The 24,197-nt window shown below is 43.7% G+C and overlaps 1 protein-coding gene and 1 pseudogene across 1 annotated transcript in view; both read right to left on the minus strand.

The window, feature by feature from the left end:
• The window catches only part of SGK1 (serum/glucocorticoid regulated kinase 1), a 151,671-nt gene that overhangs the window by 122,301 nt on the left and 5,173 nt on the right, over window positions 1-24,197 (minus strand). The gene's annotated exons all lie outside the window — the stretch shown is intronic.
• Window positions 8,373-10,118, minus strand: LOC116472596 (keratin, type II cytoskeletal 8-like; annotated as a pseudogene).

A 24,197-nucleotide genomic window follows, 5' to 3' on the forward strand; every position in this document is an offset into this window, starting at 1 on the left:
ATGCTAACACACACATAGTAAGTGCCTACAAAGGCTCTTTTAAATGTCAGTTTAATTTAAACCTTAACCTCAGATTTTTTCTGCAGATACAGTGAGAAACCACAAAGATCCTCTTGTCCTAATGGTCCCTCCATACTCTGCAATAAAAGTTCTTGTTTTGGAAATAGAGAAACCTGTCTGAATCAGCAGTCTTGGCTTGCTGTGTCCTCCATGACCACACCACATGTTCCATACCTTTACCCTTCATAGGGGCTGGAAAAAACTCTGTCTCCCTTGTCCACCCATTTTCACTGTGGAGTTCGGCTGCACATTTCAGGTGGAAAGGAGGTAGTGTACTAAAATTGCAAAGTATTTCTTTTAATTGGCAATGAATTTAAACAATGTTCATTGATTCTTCCACTATGAACAAGCTAGTGTTCCCTGGGGGATAAACAGATGAATAATTGGATAAACCTTTACTACTCAGGAAGTGTATAGTCTAGAGGAGTGCAGTCCAATAGGAATAGAATATAAACCACAGACACAATTGTAAATATTCTAATGGACACATTAAGTGAAGTAAAAAGAAATATGAAATTAATTTCAATCATATACTTTATTTAACCCAATGTACCCCCCAACATTATCATTCGAAAATGTACTTAATGTAAAATTATTAATGAGGCCGGGCGCGGTGGCTCACGCTTGTAATCCCAGCACTTTGGGAGGCTGAGGCGGGCGGATCACGAGGTCAGGAGATCGAGACCACGGTGAAACCCCGTCTCTACTAAAAATACAAAAAAAAAATTAGCCGGGCGTGGTGGCGGGTGCCTGTAGTCCCAGCTACTCGGAGAGGCTGAGGCAGGAGAATGGCGTGAACCTGGGAGGCGGAGCTTGCAGTGAGCCGAGACTGCGCCACTGCACTCCAGCCTGGGCGACAGAGCGAGACTCCGTCTCAAAAAAAAAAAAAAAAAAAATTATTAATGAAATATTTTATATTCTCTTTTTTTTTCCATACTGAGTGTTTAAAATCTGGTGTGTATTTTACATCTAAAGTACATCTCGATTCAGACTAGCCACAGTTCAGGTGCTCAATAGTCACATGTAGCTGGTGGCTACCACATCAGACCCTATAGGTCTCATAGGTAGCAGAGAAAAAGACATACAGAGACTGAGGCAAGCAGATCACTTGAGCACAGGAGTTCAAAACCAGCCTGGGCAACACAGTGAGACCTCTGTCTCTACAAAAAATAAAAAAGTAGCTATGTGGCCAGGTGCAGTGGTTCACGCTTGTAATCCCAGCACTTTGGGAGGCTGAGGCGGGTGGATCACATGAGGTCAAGAGTTCAAGACCAGCCTTACCAACATGGTGAAACCCCCTCTCTACTGAAAAAATACAAAAATTAGCTGGGCGTGGTGGCAGGCACTTGTAATCCCACTACTCAGGAGGCTGAGGCAGGAGGATTGTTTGAACCTGTAAGGGGGAGGTTGCAGTGAGCCAAGACCACGCCATCGCACTCCAGGCTGGGTAACAAGAGCGAAGCTCCATCTCAAAAAAAAAAAAAAAAAATTAGCTATGCACGTTGGCATACACCTGCAGTCCTAGCTACTCAGAGGCTGAGGTGGGAGGATTGTTTGAGCGCAGGAGTTTGAGGCTGCACTGAGCTATATGATCTTGCCACTACACTCCAGGCTGAGTGACAGAGCAAGACCCTGCCTCTAAAAAGAAAAAAAAAAAAAAAAAAAGAAAAGAAAAGAATAAGAATTGTTGGCGTCCACTCCCACTCTGTGCAGTGTACTTTTGTTTCAATAAATCTGTAATTTTCTGTCAAAAAAAAAAAAAGACAAATGACAGCAATACAAGCTCCATTTAGTTTAGGATGAGGAGGACATTTTCCATGGAAGAGATGGCACTTGAAATTAATGTTCCAAATAATGGTTGTGAGTTGAGCAAGCAGAGACAGAAAAAATGAAGAGTGTAGTTCACAGTGAAGGACCCGTAGAAGCAATAACTTAGGGGAGGAAAATGGCAGGGTGCTGCAGCTCTGTTCAATACATGGAGCTTCTCATTGTGCCTCAGATAATGACAGAACTTCTTAAGGAGGCCTGCGAAGTCCTAGCTAGTTTATTTTCTACTTTGCTGTTCAAACATATTCCTTATTTTCAGGCCCTCTGCTTGAGCCACAGAGGTCTCTGGGCCACCTCCTATAAACTACTCATGTCTTCCCACCCAGGGCTTTACATGTGCAGGGCCCTGCCTGGAACTTACCTGGTTTGGCCCATCATTGTTTCTAGCACCTAGCAGAGGGCTCAGCACATATTCAGTCCTCAAAAAATATATTGAAGTGATTGGATGAGTGATCTGAGAGGCAGGTAGGGAAGAAGAAGATGAGAAGGCAGGAAAGGTTGCTTGAGGGCTTGTTGCTGAGGGTCTTGGGTGCCACATTAAGGGTTTGCAATGAATTCAGTGAGCAACCAGGTCCATGCCTCTAATCTACATCTTAATAGGACTTGCATATTAGATACTGAGCTGCAGCTCAGCCATGTGTGGGATGATTTGGAGTGAAAGGTAGGCAGTGAAGCGCCCTGTTAGGAGCCCTCTGAAGGAGTCCAGAGGAGAATCAATCAGGCCCCCTTACTGTAGGAGAGTGGTGGATGTAGCCATTAGTTACACACTTAAAATAAAAATTACAGGAGGCTGTTGAACTAAGCTCCTGCACTAGGCCCCAACAGACCGGACTAAAAATCAAAATGGAGTCACCCATGCTACAGTTCCACGTCAGCAAACCCAAACTAAGTTGTTATCTGACCTTACGAGAAATCCAAAGAGAGATAACAGCCAATATCCCACACAGCCCAGTTTCAGTCTTCAGTTGGCATGATAATAAAGCCTTTGCTTTGATTCTTATGCAAGAAAGGTGGCCTAAAGACACCTGATGTTAATCAGTTGTTTTTCTATTGTTCTGTCTCCCTGTTCTGCCTAACAAGGAAAGTAGCCTTAAAATGACGAATAACTTTTTGTTCTTTGTTTCTTTCTTCAGGCCTCCTCTGTCTATATAAAGCTAGTCCCCTTTGCTTAGCTCATTGGAACACTTATTCTATTTTATGGGATGAACTGTTGCCTGATTCTAAAATTGCAATAAAGCCAATTGAAATCTATAAACTACATTTGTGGCCAGGCGCGATGGATCACGCCTGTAATCCAACAACTTTGGGAGGCCAAGACGGGCAGATCACTTGAGATCAGGAGTTCGAGACCAGCTTGACCAACACGGTGAAACTCCGTCTCTACTAAAAATACACACAAAAAACAGCCAGGCGTGGTGGCACGTGCCTTTAATCCCAGCTATTCAGGAGGCTGAGGGACAAGAATCACTTGAACCCAGGAGGCGGAGGTTACAGTGAGCCAAGATCGCACCATTGCACTCCAACCTGGGTGACAGAGCAAGACTCTCTCTCAAAAAAAAAACTAGATTTTTTGAAATTTTGTTTTTTGACACATATTACGGCAAGAGAGCAAATCATTTTGCAGAAATTGTACACTCTTAGAGGTGAAGCAAACTTTTGCCATTTTATAGACAAAGAAAGTGAGACTCGTTTTACAGATGAGGAAAGTGACACCCAGAGTAGTTCCTTTAGTGAAACCTTAAAGACTTCATTACTCTGCACAAATGGAATTTGTTTTGAAATGAAGCCCAGGGGGCCGGGTGTGGTGGCTCACGCCTGTAATCCCAAAACTCTGGGAGGCAGAGGTGGGCGGATCACCTAAAGTCAGGAGTTCAAGACCAGCCTGGCCAACATGGTGAAACCCTGTCTCTGATAAAAATACAAAAACTAGCTGGGCGTGGTGGCTGGCGCCTATAATCCCAGCTACTCGGGAGGCTGACGCAGGAGAATAGCTTGAACCCGGGAGGTAGAGGCTGTAGTGAGCCAAGATTGTGCTTCTGCACTCTAGCCTGGGTGACAAAGGGAGACTCTGTCTCAAAAAAAAAGAAAATGAAGCCCAGGAATAGGTTACATGTTCTAGGAGAAGGAATTATTTTACAAACATTAGATTAAGTAGATAAAGAAAAGTGAGAGAAAAAGATGAAAAGGATCCAAAATGCATTCGAATAGGAAAGAAATGGCTGTAAAAAGCTTTTGGCAGTAGACATGACTGACCTTAAAACACTTAAGCTAGTCACTTACTCTATCAAGGATTCTGATTGAACAGTCACTTAAATATTTCCATCTTTTAAAGAAGGTTGGAAGTACTACTGATACATCTTCCCTATGATCAAAATGTCAGAGTTCTCATTTGACAGAATAAAAAAAGACAAAAGAGGGAAATTAAATGATAGCACCATGGGCACGGAAGGTGATTCCCTAAGTCGTTTATCATCTTCATAATTGGATAACTCTCTTGTTTCCAGACTGTGCTTTCAGATAAACTCCCTGTTTTCATCTGTGTGCCATAAAAGACAAGAAGAGGGAGAGAATATTTTTAAGGTCTGAAGAATTAAGCTCCTGCAATCTGTACTTTAGGATCTAGATAATGTAAAATGGCTCATAATTTGCCAGTTTCTAATAAGCTGTACAAATCTCACTATTCCATTGAAAACAATTTGTATACTTCAAAAAAAGTCTTAAATAGTTACAACTTACCAAGATAACATTGCAAAGGAGTATTAGACTTAATATTTCAAGAGGCTTTACTGGTCAATGTACCCAAATGGTAAAAACTTTAGGTTAGAGGCAAATGAGAGAATTAGATCTGTGTTTATTTATTTGCCAAACTACTATTAAAAAGAAAAACAAGCAAAAACACCTAGGCTGTAGGATTGACATTCATACAGCCTTGATTAGATAGAAGTTTCACTTTACAAACAGGTTTTGACATTGTGTAGATCAAACTTTGATATCAAACCTTTAAACCTCAAGATTTGATAATATTTACTTTAATAAGAACTTCTACCTTCTACTAAATGTCAAAAAGAACAGAAATCACACCACTTACTAAAAGCAAGCAGACTTGGAATCCACATTGGTTATCTTTTGTGAGTTAGGAAAAAGTTAGTAAGTATAAAGCCAAACTCAAGGAAGCCTGAATATTAAGATGATTTATGGAGACACTGAAGACATAAATCAGATATAATTATCTGATTTTCAAAAACTAGTCACTTCACCTCCTCGAATGGCCTCATAATTCCTTGATGACGCATGGCAGAAAAGTGCTCATGTCAAACTAAAATGCAGACAAATGGTAAGATAAATGGCCCCATCCCAGTAACAATTTGACATCCCATTATTCCTTTTGAGGATTTCACCTGTGTACATCCAGAAGGTGCTAGGGGAATGAAAGGCATTCGGTTTTCAGGATTTTAGCAACACACATGAGAAAAGCTTCACTTTTGCACCCACTGACAATCAGATGAAAGATTCAGGTCATGTGGCAAGTTTTTCTGAACACGTGGCTGTGCAGATAGCTCAGGTCCTGAGCAAAAACAACAGCAAAGAACCCTCTGGCAGTGAAGTCTATCTTGGCCTCTGACCCCTTGGTCCTTCCTACTCACCTTCCTGTCTTTATTTTTCTTCAGCACATTTCCCATCTAATATACTGTGCTGTATTTTTTTTTTCACTGTGATGAAATATACATCACATAAAATTTACCACTTTAGCCATTTTTAAGTGTGCAGTTTGGTCGTATTAGTACAATCACATTGTTGGGCAACCATCACCGCTATCCAATCTCCAAAACTGTTTTCATCTTCCCAAACTGAAGCTCCATACCCATGAAATAGTAATTCCTCATCTGCCTTCTTCCCTAGTCCCTGGCAAGGACCATTCTACTTTCTGTCTATAAATGGGACTACTCTAAGTACCTCATGTAAATTTAATTATACAGCATTTGTCCTTTTGTGACCAAGTATTTTACTTATAAATTTGTGTTTATTTTATCTTATTTTTGAAATAGAGGCTCACTTTGTCACCCAGGCTGGTGTGCAATGGCATTATCTCGGCTCACTGCAACCCTCGCCTCCCGGGTTCAAGTGATTCTCCTGGCTCAGCCTCCTGAGTAGCTGGGATTACAGATGTGCACCACCACCTCCAGCTAATTTTTGTATTTTTAGTAGAGATGGGGTTTCACCATGTTGACCAGGCTGGTCTGCAACTACTGATCCTCCCCGCTTGGCCTCCCAAAGTGCTGGGAATACAGACGTGAGCTACCACGCCCAGCCAGTGAATCTTTATTAATGTGTTAGATAACAAAGTCTAGAGGAAAGCTAATAATTACTGTAAATTTCTCAGTAATGATGAGCATAAACGATATGGTGCCTTGAACAACTGTCATGTGACATGAAAATATCTGTGATTTTTGTTAGTGACAAAATTGCAGGTCCTGGTAAAACGACTGTGGTTTTTGGCTACATTTATAATCGGAGAGACTAGATTTCAGCTAGAGATTAGTGAAAATGAATGTGTAATTTTTTTTTTCATCCAAGTTCTGAATTTCCTCCATTGACATCCTCCTGCCCCCCAAGGGATGTGTGGATGCTGGGTTAAGAGCCCTCGGCTGGGTAGCCGGATAGTGCAGTTGGGGAAGAGTAAGCTATTCTGCATGGTTGGAGAATGGAGTCCAGTGGATGAGGAAGGAGAAGCAGGAGAAAGAAGAAGAGATGAGGGGGCAGAGAGCTGAGCCAGGGCCCCATCTCAGCTATATAAATATAAGGGTAAGGAATTAGGGCTCTGTTTTGAGAGTCACGATAAACCACTGACATATTTTAAGCACAGGGATATCAAGGTCCCACTTGTATTTTAGAAAGCCCTTCTAGGACCAGGTGCGGTGACTCACACCTGTAATCCCAGCACTTTGGGACGCCAAGGCAGGTGGATAACCTGAGGTCAGGAGTTCGAGACCAGCCTGGCCATCATGGCGAAACCTCGTCTCTACTAAAAATACAAAAATTAGCTGGGCATGGTGGCGTGTGCCTGTAATCCCAGCTACTAGGGGGACTGAGGCAGGAGGATCGCTTGAACCTGGGACGCAGAGGTTGCAGTGAGCTGAGATTGTGCCACTGCACTCTAGCCTAGACAACAGAGCGAGACTCTGTCTCAGAAAAAAAAAAAAAAAAAAAGCCCTTATAGATGGCAACCTGGAGGATTCTATGGGGAATAGTAGCAGGAGGCCAGGAGCAGGACAGTAGTAAGAGGCCATTAAAAAGATGGTGGCAGTTCTCCAGGTAAGGTTCAAGGTGACCTGAGCTTGCGAAATGGCAATGCAGACAGTCAGTAAGGATGTGGAAGTGGGAACCCGTGGCAATTTAGAAGGTAGAATTAAAAGTGGATTCTCTTCGAATCCTAGGCTGAAGAATCTGAAATGTAAGCATGAGAACAAAGAAGTTCACTTCGATTTTCTCAAGTTCGTGCTGTAACAGATGGTCAGCATAGAATGCTCAGCGAAAAACCACAGTAGTTGCCAGAGAAGTCATGTGATGTAATGGGAATAGAATCTCAAATGTCATCAGTCGACGTGAGTCTTCTTATCTGTGTGACCATGGGGAAGTTACTTATGCTTCCTCATGACCAGTATCCTCATTGGTGAGGCAAGGCTAAGGACACCAGCATTTCTGAGTTGTGAGTCACAAGGGAGAGATGATCATTGGACATTTTGTAAATTTTTCATTTTGTTTATCATATTATTATTTTTATAGGCGAGATATTGCTCTGTTGGCCGGGCTGGAGCACAGTGGGGCAATTTTAGCTCACTGCAGCATCCAACTTCTGGGTTCAAGCGATCCTCTCACTTCAGCCTTCCAAGTAGTTAGGACTACAGGCATATGCCGCTGTGCTCAGCTAACGTTTTCATTTTTTGTAGAGACAGGATCTCACTTTGGAAGGCAGCTATGCTCACCACTACACCGCCAACACCAGGATCTCACTTTGTTGCCCAAGCTGGCCTTGAACTCCCGGACTCAAGCAATCCTCTTGCCTCAGCCTCCTAAAGTGCTGAGATTATAGGCGTGAACCACCATGCCTGGCCCATTTTGTCAATTAAGTGTTTTGGAAATGCTACTTGTTCGTTATAATCAATCAGTAAAGGATAATTATTATAGAAATCAGTATTTACTAAGAGTTGAAGAAGCATTCAGCTCTTTTTTTTTTTTTTTTTGGCAGAGCTAGCTGAGGTTTTATTTTGGACCAAAAAAAAAAAAAAGCAGTTGAATTGTTTTGTAGCTGGAGGCATGGGCAAGGGGGGATCCCCAAGCAGTAAACTCCCCCGCAGGTGGGCTGAGGGCTAGGGCTGAGCCTCAGGTGGGTCTCCTGTTCCTTGTGCTACCCTGCACAGGGGCCTCCCTCCTGGGCTCTGGGGCAGCCACAAGAGGGGCAGGCTGGGAGGGGCTGCCTTGGCTGTTCACTCAGGCAGAACATCAGAGGACTTGGACACCAGCTTCTCATTGCGGGTCTTGATCTTCTTCACAACCATAGCCCTGGTGGAGCTGATGTGGCTGAAGGAACTAGAGTCCAGGCCGTAGCTGAGGCTGGGACTTGTGAGACCCCCATAGGCTGAGCTCAGACCACCTGCATAGCCGCTGGTGGTCTTCATCTGGATACTCATGTTCTGCATCCCAGACTCCAGCCGGCTCTTCTAGCCCTCCAGCAGCTTCCTGTAGGTCGCGATCTCGATGTCCAGGGCCAGCTTGACGTTCATCAGTTCCTGGTACGCACGCAGCTGTCGCGCCATGTCCTGCTAGGCCCACTGCAGGGCGGCCTCCAGCTCAGACAGCTTGGCCTTGGCATCCTTAACAGCCAGCTACCCATGCTGCTCGGCATCTGCGATGGCAGTCTCCAGGGAAGCCCTCTGGCCTTTGAGAGCCTCAATCTCAGCCTGGAGCCAGTTGATGTTCTGGTTCATCTTGGAGATCTCTGTCTTTTTTTTTTTTTTTTTTTGGGACAGAGTCTCGCTCTGTCGCCCAGGCTGGAGTGCAGTGGCACGATCTCGGCTCACTGCAAGCTCCGCCTCCCGGGTTCAAGCGATTCTCCTGCCTCAGTCTCCTGAGTAGATGCAATTACAGGCATGCGCCACCACCCCAGGCTAATTTTTGTATTTTTAGTAGAGACAGGGTTTCACCATGTTGGTCAGGCTGGTTTTGAACTCCTGACCTCGTGATCAGCCCGCCTCGGCCTCCCAAAGTGCTGGGATTACAGGCATGAGCCACTGCGCCCGGCCTGGATCTCAGTCTTTGTATGCTGCAGGTCATCCCCGTGCTTCCCAGCCAGCATCTGCAGCTCCTCATACTTGATCTGGTACATGCTGTCAGCCTCAGTCCGGCTGCGGTTGGCGATCTCCTTGTACTGCGCCTTGACCTCAGCGATGATGCCGTCCATGTCCAGGGAGCGGCTGTTGTCCATGGACAGCATCACAGACGTATCCGAGCTCTAGGACTGCAGCTCCCGATCTCCTCTTCATACAGCTGCCTCCGGAAGTTGATCTCGTTAGTCAGCCCTTCCAGGCGAGACTCCAGCTCTACCCTGTTCATGTAAGCTTCATCCACATCCTTCTTGATGAGGACAGATTCATTCTCCGTCTCTGTAAGCTTGTTGATCTCATCCTCACCAGCCCCTGTGTGTTGCCAAGCTCTGCCTCCAGGTTCAGCTTCTCCTGGCCCCGAGTCTCTAGCTGCCGCCTAAGGTTGCTGAAGTAGCTCTCAAACATGTTGTCCATGTTGCTCCGAGCTGTCTTCTGCTGCTGCAGAAGGCTCCACTTGGTCTCCAGCATCTTGTTCTGCTGCTCCAGGAACCGTACCTTGTCTATGAAGGAGGCAAACTTGTTGTTGAGGGTCTTGATCTGCCCCTTCTCTTGGGTGTGCAAGGCCTGGATGTTGGGATTCACCTCCAGATTAAGCGGGCTCAGCAGGCTCTGGTTGACTGTGACGGCGGTGATGCCGCCCATGCCGCTGGCCCCACCATAGCCTCCACCCAGGCTACCCCGGAAGCTGCTGCTGCCCACTCAGGAGGAGCTTGAGGAGCTGATGCAGGCACTGGGCCCACTCGTGTAGAAGCGGCTGCTGAAGGCCCGGGGGCCAGAGATGGACACCTTGTAGGACTTCTGGGTCACTCTGATGGACATGGTGGAGGCAGGCGGGCTGAACCAGGCAGAGATTCCAGAAGGAGTGGAAAAGCTGCTTCTTGGTAGCATTCAGCTCTTTTTTTTTTTTTTTAGACAGAGTCTCTCTCTGTCACCCAGGCTGGAGTGCAGTGGTGTGATCTCGGCTCACTGCAACCTCTACCTCCTGGGTTCAAGTGATTCTCCTGCTTCAGCCTCCTGAATAGCTGGGATTACAGGCATACACCACCATGCCCAGCTAATTTTTGTATTTTTAGTAGAGACGGGGTTTCATCATGCTGGCCAGAATGGTCTCAGTCTCTTGACCTCATGATCCACCTGCCTCAGCCTCCCAAAGTGCTGGGATTACAGGTGTGAGCCACAGCGCCCGGCTCTCACCTCTTAATTTAATTGCATTTAAAGAAAGCAATCTGTGCAATTCATAGTAGCTGGCAGCCAGGGTAACACAGGGTGACCTCATCTTTACAAAAAAATTACAAAAAAAAAAAAAAAGAAAGAAAGAAAAAGCCCGGCATGGCAGCTCATGCCTATAGTTCCAGCTACTCTGGAGGCTGAGGTGCAAGGATCGCTTGAGCCAGTGAGGTCGAGGATGCAGTGAGCTGTGATTGTGCCACTGCCTTCTAGTCTGGGCGGCACAGCTAGATTTTATCTCAAACAAAACAAACAAAACAAAACAAAACAAACGAAACAAAAAAATAGTAGCTGGGTAAGTGTCATAGATCACATGGAACTAAAGCTGGCTCTGGAAACATATGTAGAATTTAGCTAAGTATGGAGTAAGGGTGAAATTGTGAGCAAAACGAACTTCCTGAGAGATCAGAGGTGGGGAGTTATGCCAAGGAGTGAAGGAAGTTGAGGCAAGGTATGCTGATGTGTGCAGAACAGGGAGGACTTTGAAAACTATGCAAAGTGGTTGGCTGACATACGGTAAAACTCATAACAAGTATGTTCATTAGCATAATTATTAAACTCTGGCTTAGTAAACCACTTAAAAAAAAAGATTTCCAAGGTGGAAATACTCAATGTTTGGATATGCCTGTTCATTCTAGTTTAGGCATTTCCTTCTGACAGGGTTTTATAGCCTCTGGTAGCTTTTCCAATCCTTGTGACTTTTTTTTTTTTTTGCCCTGAGTTTGGTGGAGTTGGATAATGAAATTTAAACTAAAGCATGTTAGCATCACCTATACTCAAGAAGGTCCAAATAACTCAATTCTTCACAAAATAAAATGCTTTTTTAATTCAAAAAAAGAAAGCAAGTCAAAAAGAGAGAGAGAGAAAAAAAAACACACAGCAGATAACTGAGAAAATACGAGAGTTTATTGCCACTAAAAAAGGAACCTGGCTTCTAACATCACATTTGCCATTTCTCTATGTGACTCTAGGGAAGTACTTTTCTCTCTCAATGCCTTCTTCCCTCAGGAAAACCTTATTACTATGAGAAAGATGTTAATTTGTCTAAAGTGCTGTAATTTTTTCATGGGGATGTTAAGGAGGAGAAGGCAGGGAGAAAGAAGATGGGGAGAGATGAGTTAAGAGATTTTACTAAGGAGTCCAGGCGAAAGATGGTGGTGGCGGGCCGGGCGTGGTGGCTCATGCCTGTAATCCCAGCACTTTGGGAGGCCGAGACGGGCAGATCACGAGGTCAGGAGATTAAGACCATCCTGGCTAACACCGTGAAACCCCGACTCTACTAAAAATTCAAAAAAATTAGCCGGGTGCCTGTAGTCCCAGCTACTCGGGAGGCTGAGGCAGGAGAATGGCGTGAACCCTGGAGGTGGAGGTTGCAGTGAGCTGAGATCACGCCACTGCACTACAGCCTGGGTGACAGAGGAAGACACCGTTTCAAAAAAGAAAAAAGAAAAAAAAAAAGAAAGATGGTGGTGGCTTGCACCAAGGGATAGGCCCTGGAGATAAAGAGAAAGGAATTAAAAATAAATGTTTGGTTTTTTTGTTTTTTTTTTGAGATGGAGTCTCGCTCTGTTGCCCAGGCTGCAGTGCAGTGGCATGATCTCGGCTCACTGCAACCTCCACCTCCTGGGTTCAAGCAATTCTCCTGCCTTAGCCTCTGGAGTAGCTGGGATTACAGGCATGCGCCACCACGCCCAGCTAATTTTTGCATTTTTAGTAGAGAGGGGGTTTCACCATCTTGGCTAGGCTGGTCTTGAACTCCTGACCTCAGGTGATCCACCCACCTGGGCCTCCCAAAGTGGGGGGATTACAGGCGTGAGCCACCGCGCCTGGCCAAGAAATGTATTTTGGAAGTAAATGCAATAGAATATGCTGATGAATTGCACTGACGTTGGGAGAAAAGAAAGAGAAATAATTTCTAGATTTCTCGCTCTCACAAATGAGTTACGTAGTAGTATCATTTACTGAAATAGAGAAAAACGGGAAGAAAAACCAAGAGTTGGGTTTTGAACAGGACTAGCTCAAGATGCGTGTGAGACATTTCAATGGTAATGTTTAGTAAACAATTGGGAACAGAGGTCTGGCATTCAGGGAACTAAGTTTCTGAATAACAGATTACATTTAAAGCACAGGAATGAATGAACCTGCATGTGGAGGAGGAGGGAGAGTGGATGGGAAAGTGAGAAAGATGGAGAACTACAGTAAGAGGGAAAGGGCAAAGAGATGGTGAGAGGCCGGTGAGCCAAGGACTGAGTTTGAGCCATCCCCACATTATTGGTAGGACAGAGCAGGAAGGCCTGAAAGGAAATTAAGAAATCACCCACAAGTAGGAGGAGAGACTGGAGTGCCGGGCCACAGAAGCCACAACTGAGTATTCCAAGGAGGAGCGATCCACAGGAAGGACCACCTTCTCTCCTCCCCTCGCCTCCCCTCCCCTCGCCTTCCCTCCCCTCCCCTCCCCTCCCCTCCTCTCCTCTTTTTGAGACAGGGTCTTACTCTGTTGTCCAGGCTGGAGTGTAGTGGTGTGATCATGGCTCACTGCAACCTCAACCTTCTGGGCTCAAGTGGTCTTCCCACCGCAGCCTCCCGAGTAACTGGGAATACAGGCGTGTGCCACCAGCCTGGCTATTTTTTTTTTTTATTATTTCCTGGAGACCTGAGGGTCTTGCTATGTTGCCCAGGCTGGTCTTGAACTCTTGGGCTCAAGCAATCCTCCCATCTTTACCTCCCAAAGCACTGGGATTATTGGCATGAGCCACCACCGCTCTGGTAAACTGAAAGGGAAAGTTAAGATATGGATGGATAAGTGTCCACAAGGCAAAAGAAATACAAAACAAAAGAGCTTGATACTAAAGAAAACAGAAGGATGGAATGCCCTCCAAGTTTTTGAGGCTTTAATGAGAAATATTTTAGTGAATGGGGAATAATAGATTTGAAAGATCATTCAGAGTGTTGATGAGTTACATGGATTATGATTTTGAATTTCAAATGGATTTTAATTCTTTATGTAAGACAGACTAGAAAACAAAATTTCATATTAAATTGATTAAATTAGGTCAAAACTCATCAATGATAACAAATTATACATTGGACATAAATATTTCGATATCTCTTTGTCCCTCAGTGCCTTGTGCATATGTAACTAAAAAAGCAGAGTAATTTGGTGTCATTTGATTTAATGAGATCTTGCGCAAATGAAATACCTTTTTAACACTGAAGCTAGACCATTGCAGTGCTCCAGGGACAACTATCTATAGAAGATAAATTAATTATGTTCACTACTTCCTAAGCCTACAGAAACAACTAAATAACTAAATGAGAGAATCAACCTGTTGATGATGTGCAGGTCTTTTGAGAAATGACCTTTAATCAATAAAATCCCAGAGCACAGAGGTTTCATAGCAGCTTGTTTTCAGGCCAACTCATCAGTAAAATCACGACTTTTACCACAACTAAAAGTTCAGAAAAGTAAGCTATAGAGGTAGGTCATAATTTTGAGGTCTGTCTTGATAATATCTAACACATTTTGAGTGCTTAGTGCGTACCAGGCATTGGGGCTAAATACTTTACATGCGTTAGGTCATTTAATCCTCATAACAGTTCTTTGAGGTATTATTGTTATTATTATTGTTATTTTATTATTTTGAGACAGAGTCTCACTCTGTCACCCAGGCTGGAGTGTAGTGGGGTGATCTTGGCTTACTGCAATCTCCACCTCCTGGGTTCAAGTGATTCTCCTGCCTCAGCCTCCCCACTAGCTGAGACTATAGGTGTGCGCCATCATGCCTGGCTAATTTTTATGTTTTTAGTAGAGAAAGGGTTTCACCATGTTGACCAGGCTGATCTCGAACTCCTACTCTTAAGTGATCCACCCACTTCAGCCTCCCAAAGTGCTAGGATTACAGGCATGAGCCACCGTGCCCAGCCTGAGGTGTTATTATTAAATCCATTTTACAGATAAGCCTTAGAAAGTTAAGGCTTAGAGGCTGGGCGTGGTGGCTCATCCCTGTAATCCCAGCACTTTGGGAGGCTGAGGTGGGCGGATCACAAGGTCAGGAGATCCAGTCCATCCTGGCTAACACGGTGAAACCCCATCTCTACTGAAAATACAAAAAATAAGCCGGGCGTGGTGGCGGGCGCCTGTAGTCCCAGCTACTCGGGAGGCTGAGGCAGGAGAATGGCGTGAACCTCGGAGGCGGAGCTTGCAGTGAGCCAAGATCGCACCACTGCACTCCAGCCTGGGCGACAGAGCAAGACTCTGTCTCAAAAAGAAAAAAGAAAAAAAACATAGTTAAGGCTTAGAATATTAAATGCCTTGCCCAATGTTACCATGCTCGGAAACAATTTAGTTGAGAGGCCAACACTGTTTGTCTGATCTCGTATTAGGAGTCCTTAATATTCTTCTCCTGTAAATGTTCAGATTTAAAAAAAAAGATCATAGATAAATTCAGTACAGTTGGATACAGTTTGAAAAATTATTTTATATTTTAGTGAAATAGAAAGTTTTAGCCAGGTGTAGTGCTGGGTGCCTGTTGTCCTAGCTACTCGAGAGGCTGAGGTGGGACCATGATTGAGCCAAGGAGGTTGAGGCTGCAGTGAGCTATGATCCAGCCACTGGACTCAAGCCTGAGCGACACAGCAAGATTCTGTCTCTAAGGAAAAAAAAATAAAAGAAAAGAAAAGAAAAGAAAGAAACTTTGACACAGTTTCTTTTTGCCACTCTTCATATTGAGAGGTGAAGTTTACTTTCCTTCCCCTTGAATCTGGGCTGGCCCTATGACGTTTTGTTTTGTTTTGTTTTTGATTAATAAAATGCAGCAGAAGTCACACTATAAGACATCCAGGACTCGGCCTTAGGAGATCGTCAGCTTCCACAGACTCTCTTGAAGCACTCCCTGTTAGAAGCCAGCAGCCATCTAAGTCTATCTTAAGAACATGTTACTGTGAGGATGCCCAAGCTATGTGGAGAGAGAAAGAGGCCAATAGAGATGCACTAAGACACCAAACATGAAGCTTTCTTGGACTTTCTGGCTCAGCTCAACCACCAGCTGAAGGCAGCCAAGGAAAGACTCAGCCGACGTCACAGGGAGCAGAAGCCTCCAGATGAGTGAAACTGAATTCCTAATCCACAGAATCGTGAGCAAATAAATGACAGTGGCTTTTGCTCATCAAATTCTGGGTAGTTTGCTTTGCAATAATAGTAACATAAATTTAGTAGAGTTGGACACAATTTGAAAGAAATACGGGCTGGGTGCGGATGCTCACGCCTGTAATCCCAGCACTTTGGGAGGCTGAGGTGGGCGGATGACTCGAGGTCAGGAGTTTGAGACCAGCAAGGCCAGCAAGGTGAAAACGCGTCTCTACTAAAGATATAAAAGTTAGCCGGGTGTGGTGGCAGACTGAGGCAGGAGAATCGCTTGAACCTGGGAGGTGAAGGTTGCAGTGAGTGGAGATTTCACCACTGCATTCCAGCCTGGGCAATAGGGAGGATCACTTGAGTCTTGAAGTTCAAGGTTAAAGTGAGCTATCATCGCACCACTACTCTCCAGTCTGGGGGACAGAGCAAGATCCTGTCTCAAAGAGGGAGAGAGAGAGAGAGAGAGAGAGAGAAAGAAAAGGAAAGAACAAAGAGAAAAAAAAAAAACAAGGCAGTTTACAATGAAAAACACATAAGAGGAGAGTGAAAATAAAAACACAAGATTAAAACCAAATTCAGTGACTAAGAAGTTATTTCTAAAGATTTGTCCAATCTGTTCACTGAAATTTATATTTAAATTTACCTTTGAGTTTCCTGGCAACTGAGGCAAACCTAAGAGATTATATCATGCTAAATGTGATTTCCTTCAGAAAAGAAACATCTTTAACCTACTACTAAATTATAAGAGCACTTTACTACATGGATCCCTTTACAGGGAACAGTGAATGATAGAGAAGACAATGACTTCAAAAGAGATGTTATATAACCGGGCACGGTTGCTCACACCTGTAATCCCAAAACACTTTGGGAGGCCAAGACGGGTGGCTCGCCTGAGGTCAGGAGTTTGAGTCCAGCCTGGTCAATATGGTGAAACCCCCGTCTCCACTAAAAATACAAAAATTAGCTGGGCATGGTGGCTGGTGCTTGTAGGACCACCTACTCTGGAGGCTGAGGCACAAGAATCACTTGAACCCCAGAGACGGAGGTTGCAGTGAACCAAAATCACTCCCACTGCACTCCAGCCAGCCTGGGCAACAGAGTGAGACTTCATCTCAAAAAAAAAAAAAAAAAAGGAAAAGAAAACCCGGTTTCTACTAAAAATACAAAAATTAGCCCAGCGTGGTGGTGTGTGTTTATAGTCCCAGCTACTTGGATGGCTGAGGCAAGAGAATCACTTGAACCCAGGAAGCAGAGATTGCAGTGAGCCGTGATCGCACCACTGCACCCCAGTCTGGGTGACAGAGTGAGACCCTGTCTCAAAAAAAAAAAATGTTATTTACAATACAGATGTGTCTCAGATGATGGAATTAAAAAAAAATTTATTCAATGTATTTTACTGTTTTTTCAGAGATGGGGTTTTGTTCTGTTGCCCAGGCTAGAGTGCAGTGGTGTGACCATGGCTCACTGCAGCCTCCACCTCCTGGACTCAAGTGATCCTCCCACCTCAGCCTCCCAAAGTGCTGGAATTACAGGGATGAGCCATCATGTCTAGCACATGATGGAACTTCAACATAAACCAAACAGAATAAAATGCAAAGAACTTTTGATTTCTATATGGGTTTTCAGATTAACTCCCCTCTTTCTCCTCCATAGACCTTAGGCATTTCACAATCTTTTGGCTTTCTGTTTCAACATATACTTATTGATAACCCCCCAGGGGCCAGGTCCTGAGGGTTTAATTGTATGTAAAAGAGAAGGAAGGTCCTTGTCTTCATAGAGCTCATAGTCCAGGAGGACATTAATTAATGCTGAAGGCATTCATTAAAAAGCTTTACCAATACGCAATTGCAAACTGACGGGTGCCATAAAAAATAGCACAAGGCCGGGCGCGGTGACTCAAAGTGCCTGTAATCTCAGCACTTTGGGAGGCTGAGGTGGGTGGATCACCTGAGGTCAAGAGTTTGAGACCTGCCTGGCCAACATGGTGAAACTCCGTCTCTACTAAAAATACAAAAATTAGCTGGGCATGGTGGTGCATGCCTGTAATGCCAGCTACTCAGGAGGCTGAGGCAGAAGAATCGCTTGGAGGCAGAAGAATCGCTTGAACCCAGAAGGCAGAGGTTGCAGTGAGCGGAGATCGCAACACTGCACTCCAGCCTGGGCAACAGAGTGAGACTCCGTCTCAAAAAAGAAAAAAGAAAAAGAAAGAAAAAACACACAGGGAGCTATAATGAGCATGTCATGGGGGACATAATACAAGTTTCTGGGGAAGGGAGTGGGGGAGTGAAGGAAGCTTGTGATTTCTTTTTTCCTTTTGAGACAGGGTCTCTCACTCTATCTCCCAGGCTGGAGTACAGTGGTGGCATCACGGCTCACTGCAACCTCCACCTTCTGGGTTCAAGTGATCCTGGCACCTCAGCCTCCTGAGTAGCTGGGACTACAGGCACTCACCACCACACCTGGCTAATTTTTTACTTTTTTGTAGAGATGGGGTTTTGCCATGTTCCCCAGCTGGTCTCGAATCCGCTCACCTCGGCCTCCCAAAGTGCTGGGATTACAGATGTTAGCCACTGAGCTTGACCTGGAAGCTTATGATTTCTTATTTTCTCTTTCCCACCTTAAAACCTGACACATCAAAGTGCTCAATTCATGCTGGCTGTTGATGATGAGAATACAAAGAAATAAAAGGGGGGGGGGAATTTCAACACTAATTCTGAAATAAATTCTGAATCTGTTATTTCAAAGGATATTAACTTTAGAAATGAGGACACGTTAGAAATTTGCATTGCTCTGATTTTTGTAAAAGAATGAAATGTATAATGCAAGACGTAACTGCCAAGGTACTAGATGAAAAAAAAATTATACATTCTGAAATTCCATCTGATAGAGATCAATTCTGAAGGGTTAATCTCAATTGCCTGATTTAATGTGTTTGCTTTGCACCAGATGAATAATAATTAGCAATGGCTTCACCAACTTATTAGTGACAATGTAGAGAAGGTGTGGGCCCTTTTACGTAAAAGCTGACTAATAGACAAACAAATTAGATACGACTGTTTCGCCAAAGCTGATAACTAAGGCCCTGTATACAATGAGTGCCAAGTCCTGGTTGTTTCTGCATAACATTTAATCTTTGCAGGCAAGTGGTTGAAGGAGAAAGCAATTATATTGACGTTCATCGTAGAAATTCATTTACAGATTGTTACTACAATTGTCCCTCAGTCTCTGTGGGGGATTGATTCCAGGACCCCTGCAGATCCCAAAATCCACAGATGCTCAAGCCCCTGATATAAAATGGCATAGCATTTGCATATAGCCAATGCATACCCTCCCTAACATTTAAAATGATCTCTAGATTGCTTATAATAGCAAATACAATATAAATGCTATGTAAATAGTTGTTATACTGTATTGCTTAGGGAATAATGACGAGAAGAAAGGTCTGTACGTGTTCAGTACAGACGAAACCATTCTTTTTTTTTTCCCAAATATTTGACCTGCAGTTGGTTGAATCCACAGGTGTGGAACCCATGGATACCTGGAAGCAGTTAAAATCACTCCAAGATTTTCTTTAAATTCTTCTCTTCATCAGTACTCTCTCTATTCAACCAAGTAATGATATCATAATTACACATGGTAGCTCTTCCCCAAGCCCCTTGATTAAATTGTTTTTATTGATTCATCAAGCATATATTACTGAGTGTCTACTATGCACCAGGCACACAGACAGAGCTGTGAACAAGACAGACAAGGTCCTGCACCCAGCAAGTGTATATTGTAGGTTTCAGAGAAGCTATATGAGGCTGTGAAGAGGATTCTTTTTTAATGTCTTTATTTTTATACTACCCCTCCACAGCCTTACCCCAATCTTTTAAACCACACCGGAAGCTATGTACTTATCGTTTTTTTTCCTGTAATTTTTTTTTACAATACAACCTAAATAAATACTGGCCCAGAAAGATTCAGAGTTCAAAGAAAATTCAGCTGCTTTCAGAAAGATCATTCTATGGGAAAGATCACATTTCTGAGTAATAAGCATTATAAATACATATTCCGATTTATTTTTAATTCTCAAACTATTAACTTTCATTTTTTTCCCTTCTCTGGCATATTTTAATTTTGGTCCTACAGGGACTTGAGTCTAAATATGTTTTAACAATTTGGGGGACTTTTTTTTTCACCTTGCTATTTCTAGAGACTAAAATCTTTGAGCTACCAAGGTCTTTCAAACTGGCTGATGTCACTCTAACAAACTCAGAGATAGCAAGATGTTCCTTAAACCACTGGGTTAGAACAAGAATCCTTTGTTTTCTATGGGCACAATCCTAGGAATGTTTCTTTTCTTTTTTTTGAGACAGAGTCTCTCTCTGTCACCCAGGCTGGAGTGAAGTGGTGCCCTCTCAGCTCACTGCAACCTCCACCCCCCCGGGGTTCAAGTGATCCTCCTGCCTCAGCCTCCTGAGTAGCTGGGATTACAGGTGCACACCACCACACCCTGCTAATTTTTGTATTTTTTTATTTATTTATTTATTTTTTTTTAATTTTTGTATTTTTAGTAGAGACAAGATTTCACCATGTTGGCCAGGCTGGTCTCAAACTCCTGACCTCAGGTGATCCATCCGCCTCAGCCTTCCAAAGTGCTAGGATTACAGGTGTTTGCTACCGTGCCTGGCAAGCCTAGGAATATTTCACTTCATGCTTTTCTCTTTTGCCTTGCTGTGAGCTTATCCTCCAGAGACAACAAAGAGAGCGAGAGAAAGAGAGAGACAGAGAGACAGAGAGAGACGGAGAGAGAGAAAGTGGAAGAACCACATGACCAGTCATTTCCCGAAGCAAATGCCATTTTGGGTGAATGCCCTGACCTAGGAGGGAAAAAGAGGCCAAGGTTACCCTAATGTTACAGAAGTAGCTAAGTGAATTCTTCTCAGAAAAATGTCACAGCAGGCTCTAGAAAGCAATTAGAGTCATATTTTGGCACCTCGAACTACCAAATAGAAGACTCCTCTACTGCGCCAGTTACATCTTTGATTTTCATTTCCCTTTGTTGTAAATACAATGTCATTTCAGAATGCTGAAGAAATAGATGTGAGAGTAAATAAACTATAATAATAATCCTTTCTCCACATGCCATGGCAGCTGCAGGAGGATGCCAACGCAGCACCGAACTTGCCTAACTGTCTGCTTTTCCTGTCCTCTTCCTCCTCCACCTCCTTCACCTCCTTCTCCTCCACTTTCCACACATGGTCTTTTATAAATTTGCCAGCATCACTGTGCAGTTTGCCAGAGAAACTTGGCCACTTGCTGGGAAAGCCTGCTCTTAGACCAAGGACCAGGGTAGGTCACTGTTGCTGTCCTCATTTCTGGGCCAGGAGGATTCACTGAGAGTGAGGTCCAGAACCACCTGCTTTCCCATTACAGAGGATGTGGATCTCTATAGAGACACTGCATATCCCTTTAGTTAAAGCTCTTCAAAGACTCTGTTTATCCTGCGAGCTGAACTTTCTTGAGCCCCATAGAATGGATAAAAATCTTCATCCCCAGGTTGGTGAGGAGCCAATGATTTCACGCTCAAACAAGCTGACAAGCTAGGAATCCTAGTTTTCCTTAGCAGGCAGGAAACAGCATCCCACTCATAAGTCAGGAGTCTTTTCTGCCAATGTTAGGAATGTTGATATTTACCTTTATTTTTGGACTTATTTCTAAAAAAAATTAACTAGTATGTAAAAAAAAAAATCACACTTTAAAAATACGCTTCTACAATATTTGCTCTAGCGAACTATCTTTAGCTTGACCTAAATTACTAACTAAACTTTTCTATTGATCCAATTCCCATTACGTTACTGTTCTTGCCTTCATGCTTTCATATTCGGAAATCTCCAACATGCATTTTGATGGCTCCGCCCCCCACGTTCCTCACTCCCGCCCCCTCATTTTGGTTTTGCTTTACCTTGTTAAGCACTTACAGATCATAAAATATGGGTGAGCTCAGAATATCTCTTACTCCAGTGTTGCATATGGCACCCGCATTTCAGCACCAGCCCTTTAAAAAATGGTGCAGAATTTCAAGGAACTCAGCTACACTTTCCATTCAAAATCCCTCCCAAGCACTGTAGCTAAGAGCCTATCTCAGGATTTTCTTGAGAGCTGCTGGGGAGGCAAAATATCTATTTAACGAAAATGGCTCATCATCCACATTCTGCAGTACTGAGACTAATTCCCCAGCACTGCCAAACTCAGTCTGCTGAACTCCCTCATCCAAACTCTCTAAGACTTAGTGGTCAAAGTGCCAAAGGCATCCGTCTTACTCACACTCTGTGGCTCCTAAGACCACGCTGAAAAGTGAGGATAAATAATAATTGAAAGACATTTTTAGGATTCTAGTTGGGAGGATACATAATGCAGATACTAAGATACTATATAGTTTTTTTGTTTTTTGGTTTTTTTTTTTTTTTTTTTTTTTTGAGATGCTGTCTCACCGTGTCATCCAGCCTGGAGTGCAATGGCGTGATCTTGGCTCACTGCCACCTCCGCCTCCCAGGTTCAAGTGACTCTCCTGCCTAGGCCTCCTGAGAAGCTGGGATTACAGGTGCCCACCACCACTCCCAGCTAATTTTTGTATTTTTAGTAGAGACGGGATTTCACCATGTTGGCCAGGCTGGTCTCAAACTCCTGACCTCAGGTGATCCGCCTGCTTTGGCCTCCCAAAGTGCTGGGATTAAAGGTGTGAGCCACTGTGCCCAGCCTACTATATATTATTGAAGTTAGTAATTCATATTAATGCAAAATAAAAGGAGATTAGTGAATCACTGCTATGTCTGTCTTGTTTGGCCCGACAAGAAAAGTATCATAGAAAAGAAGGTGTGTTATGGGCACTGGATCAGCAAATAAGCTGAGGTCAAGCTTCCCTAAGTACCCACCAGCTCTGAAGGGGAAGTGACAGCTTGTCTTTGAGCCAGATTTAGGTTACATTTCAGTCTTAATTTATATCTAATCCATATCCAAACATAGAGAGAAATAAAATACATTAGATTTCTGAGCCACCAAAGCCTGTTTAAAGGAAGAAGGAGGAGGAAGGAGAAGAGGGTAATGACTTAGGGGCAAGTAATAGAAGGATTTGTTGTTTTATTTTATGCATTCTTTTATTCAACAAATATGTTTTGACAAGTAGGGGATATAGTGAACAAGGTGACCGGTTTTCTGTCCTTAAAGACCTTCCAGCCAGTTGTGGTGGCTCATGCTTGTAATCCCAGCACTTTGGGAGGCCAAGTCTTGGGGATCACCTGAGGTCAGGAGTTCGAGACCAGCCTGGCCAACATGGTGAAACCCCATCTCTACTAAAAACAAATACAAAAAAATCAGCTGGGCATGGTGGTGCACACCTGTAATCCCTGCTACTCAGGAGGCTGAGGCAGGAGAATTGCCTGAACCTAGGAGCCAGAGGTTGCAGTGAGATAAGATGGTGCCACTGCACTCCAGCCTGGGTGACAGAGTGAGACTCTGTCTGAAAAAACAAAACAAAACAGAAAACCTTCCTGCCCTGTGGGAGCTACAGAGGAATAAGCAGTACTAATGTGACAGTGCAGTGTCACTGGGACCATGTGCTATGTTGTGGGCACAGGCTCAAGAGGAACTCAAATAGCTTAGATTTTAGCCATTCCGAAGAAAGCACAGTAGGAGCCCCTGGAGTCTCCGCCATGTTCCGGGAAGTATGATAAAAAATATCTTGAAAAAATCTAAAGCAGACTGCAGATTTGTTAGAAAGCATTCCTACCGCTCTCAGTAGTCACTTGGAGAATCTACCTCTTCATAGCTAAGGCCATAACAACATCATCAACAACAACAACAACAAAACACCTCTTTGGGTTGTCTTCACAAGTAGTTTCCAATCCGGTAGAGCCAATCCTGCAACAGTATTGGCATCATCGCAGTGCACTCCAGTGACGCAAATGAAAAGACTGCTGCTGGTAAACCAACTACCTGAATTTGAATTCTGGCTATACCTCTTCCTAGGTCTACGATCTTTAACAAATTAGTTAACCTCTGACCCTCAGTTTCCTTGGCTATAAAATGGGCATAATGAAGGATTGTGAGAGTTACCTGAGGAAAGTGCTTTGAATGGTGCTGCTCAATAATGTTACCCTCTGAGAAGACATCGAAAGTTTCCCATAAGAAAAGGGCCTTCGTTATTCCAATTTGACTACTTTAAGCAGGCAAAATAGAACAGTAAAAGGAAACCAAATGTAAAGGGATGCTGTTTATGGAACAGTTGTGAAGAATAAGCACTTCAGAGGAGCTTAATTTAATTTTTCAGCTCTGCTAGAGTAAATATTGTAACCAGGCTAAAAACCTTTCCTTTGTTCCCGTAGTTATTAGAGAAAGGAGGAGGCCAGAGAAGACATAGCATTTCACTTCTCTGAACTTCACCCTGGATTATTTAATGTTGACAGGCATTCAGAATGTATAGAGATTAAGGACACAGACTCTGGAGCCTGGTGCTGGGATCCAAACCCTGATCCTGTCACTAACTAGCTATGTGACTTGGGGCAAGTTCTTCAACTTCTGTATAC

The sequence above is a fragment of the Hylobates moloch genome, unplaced genomic scaffold (assembly GCF_009828535.3).
Source record: "Hylobates moloch isolate HMO894 unplaced genomic scaffold, HMol_V3 SCAFFOLD_2, whole genome shotgun sequence".
Taxonomy (NCBI): domain Eukaryota; kingdom Metazoa; phylum Chordata; class Mammalia; order Primates; family Hylobatidae; genus Hylobates; species Hylobates moloch.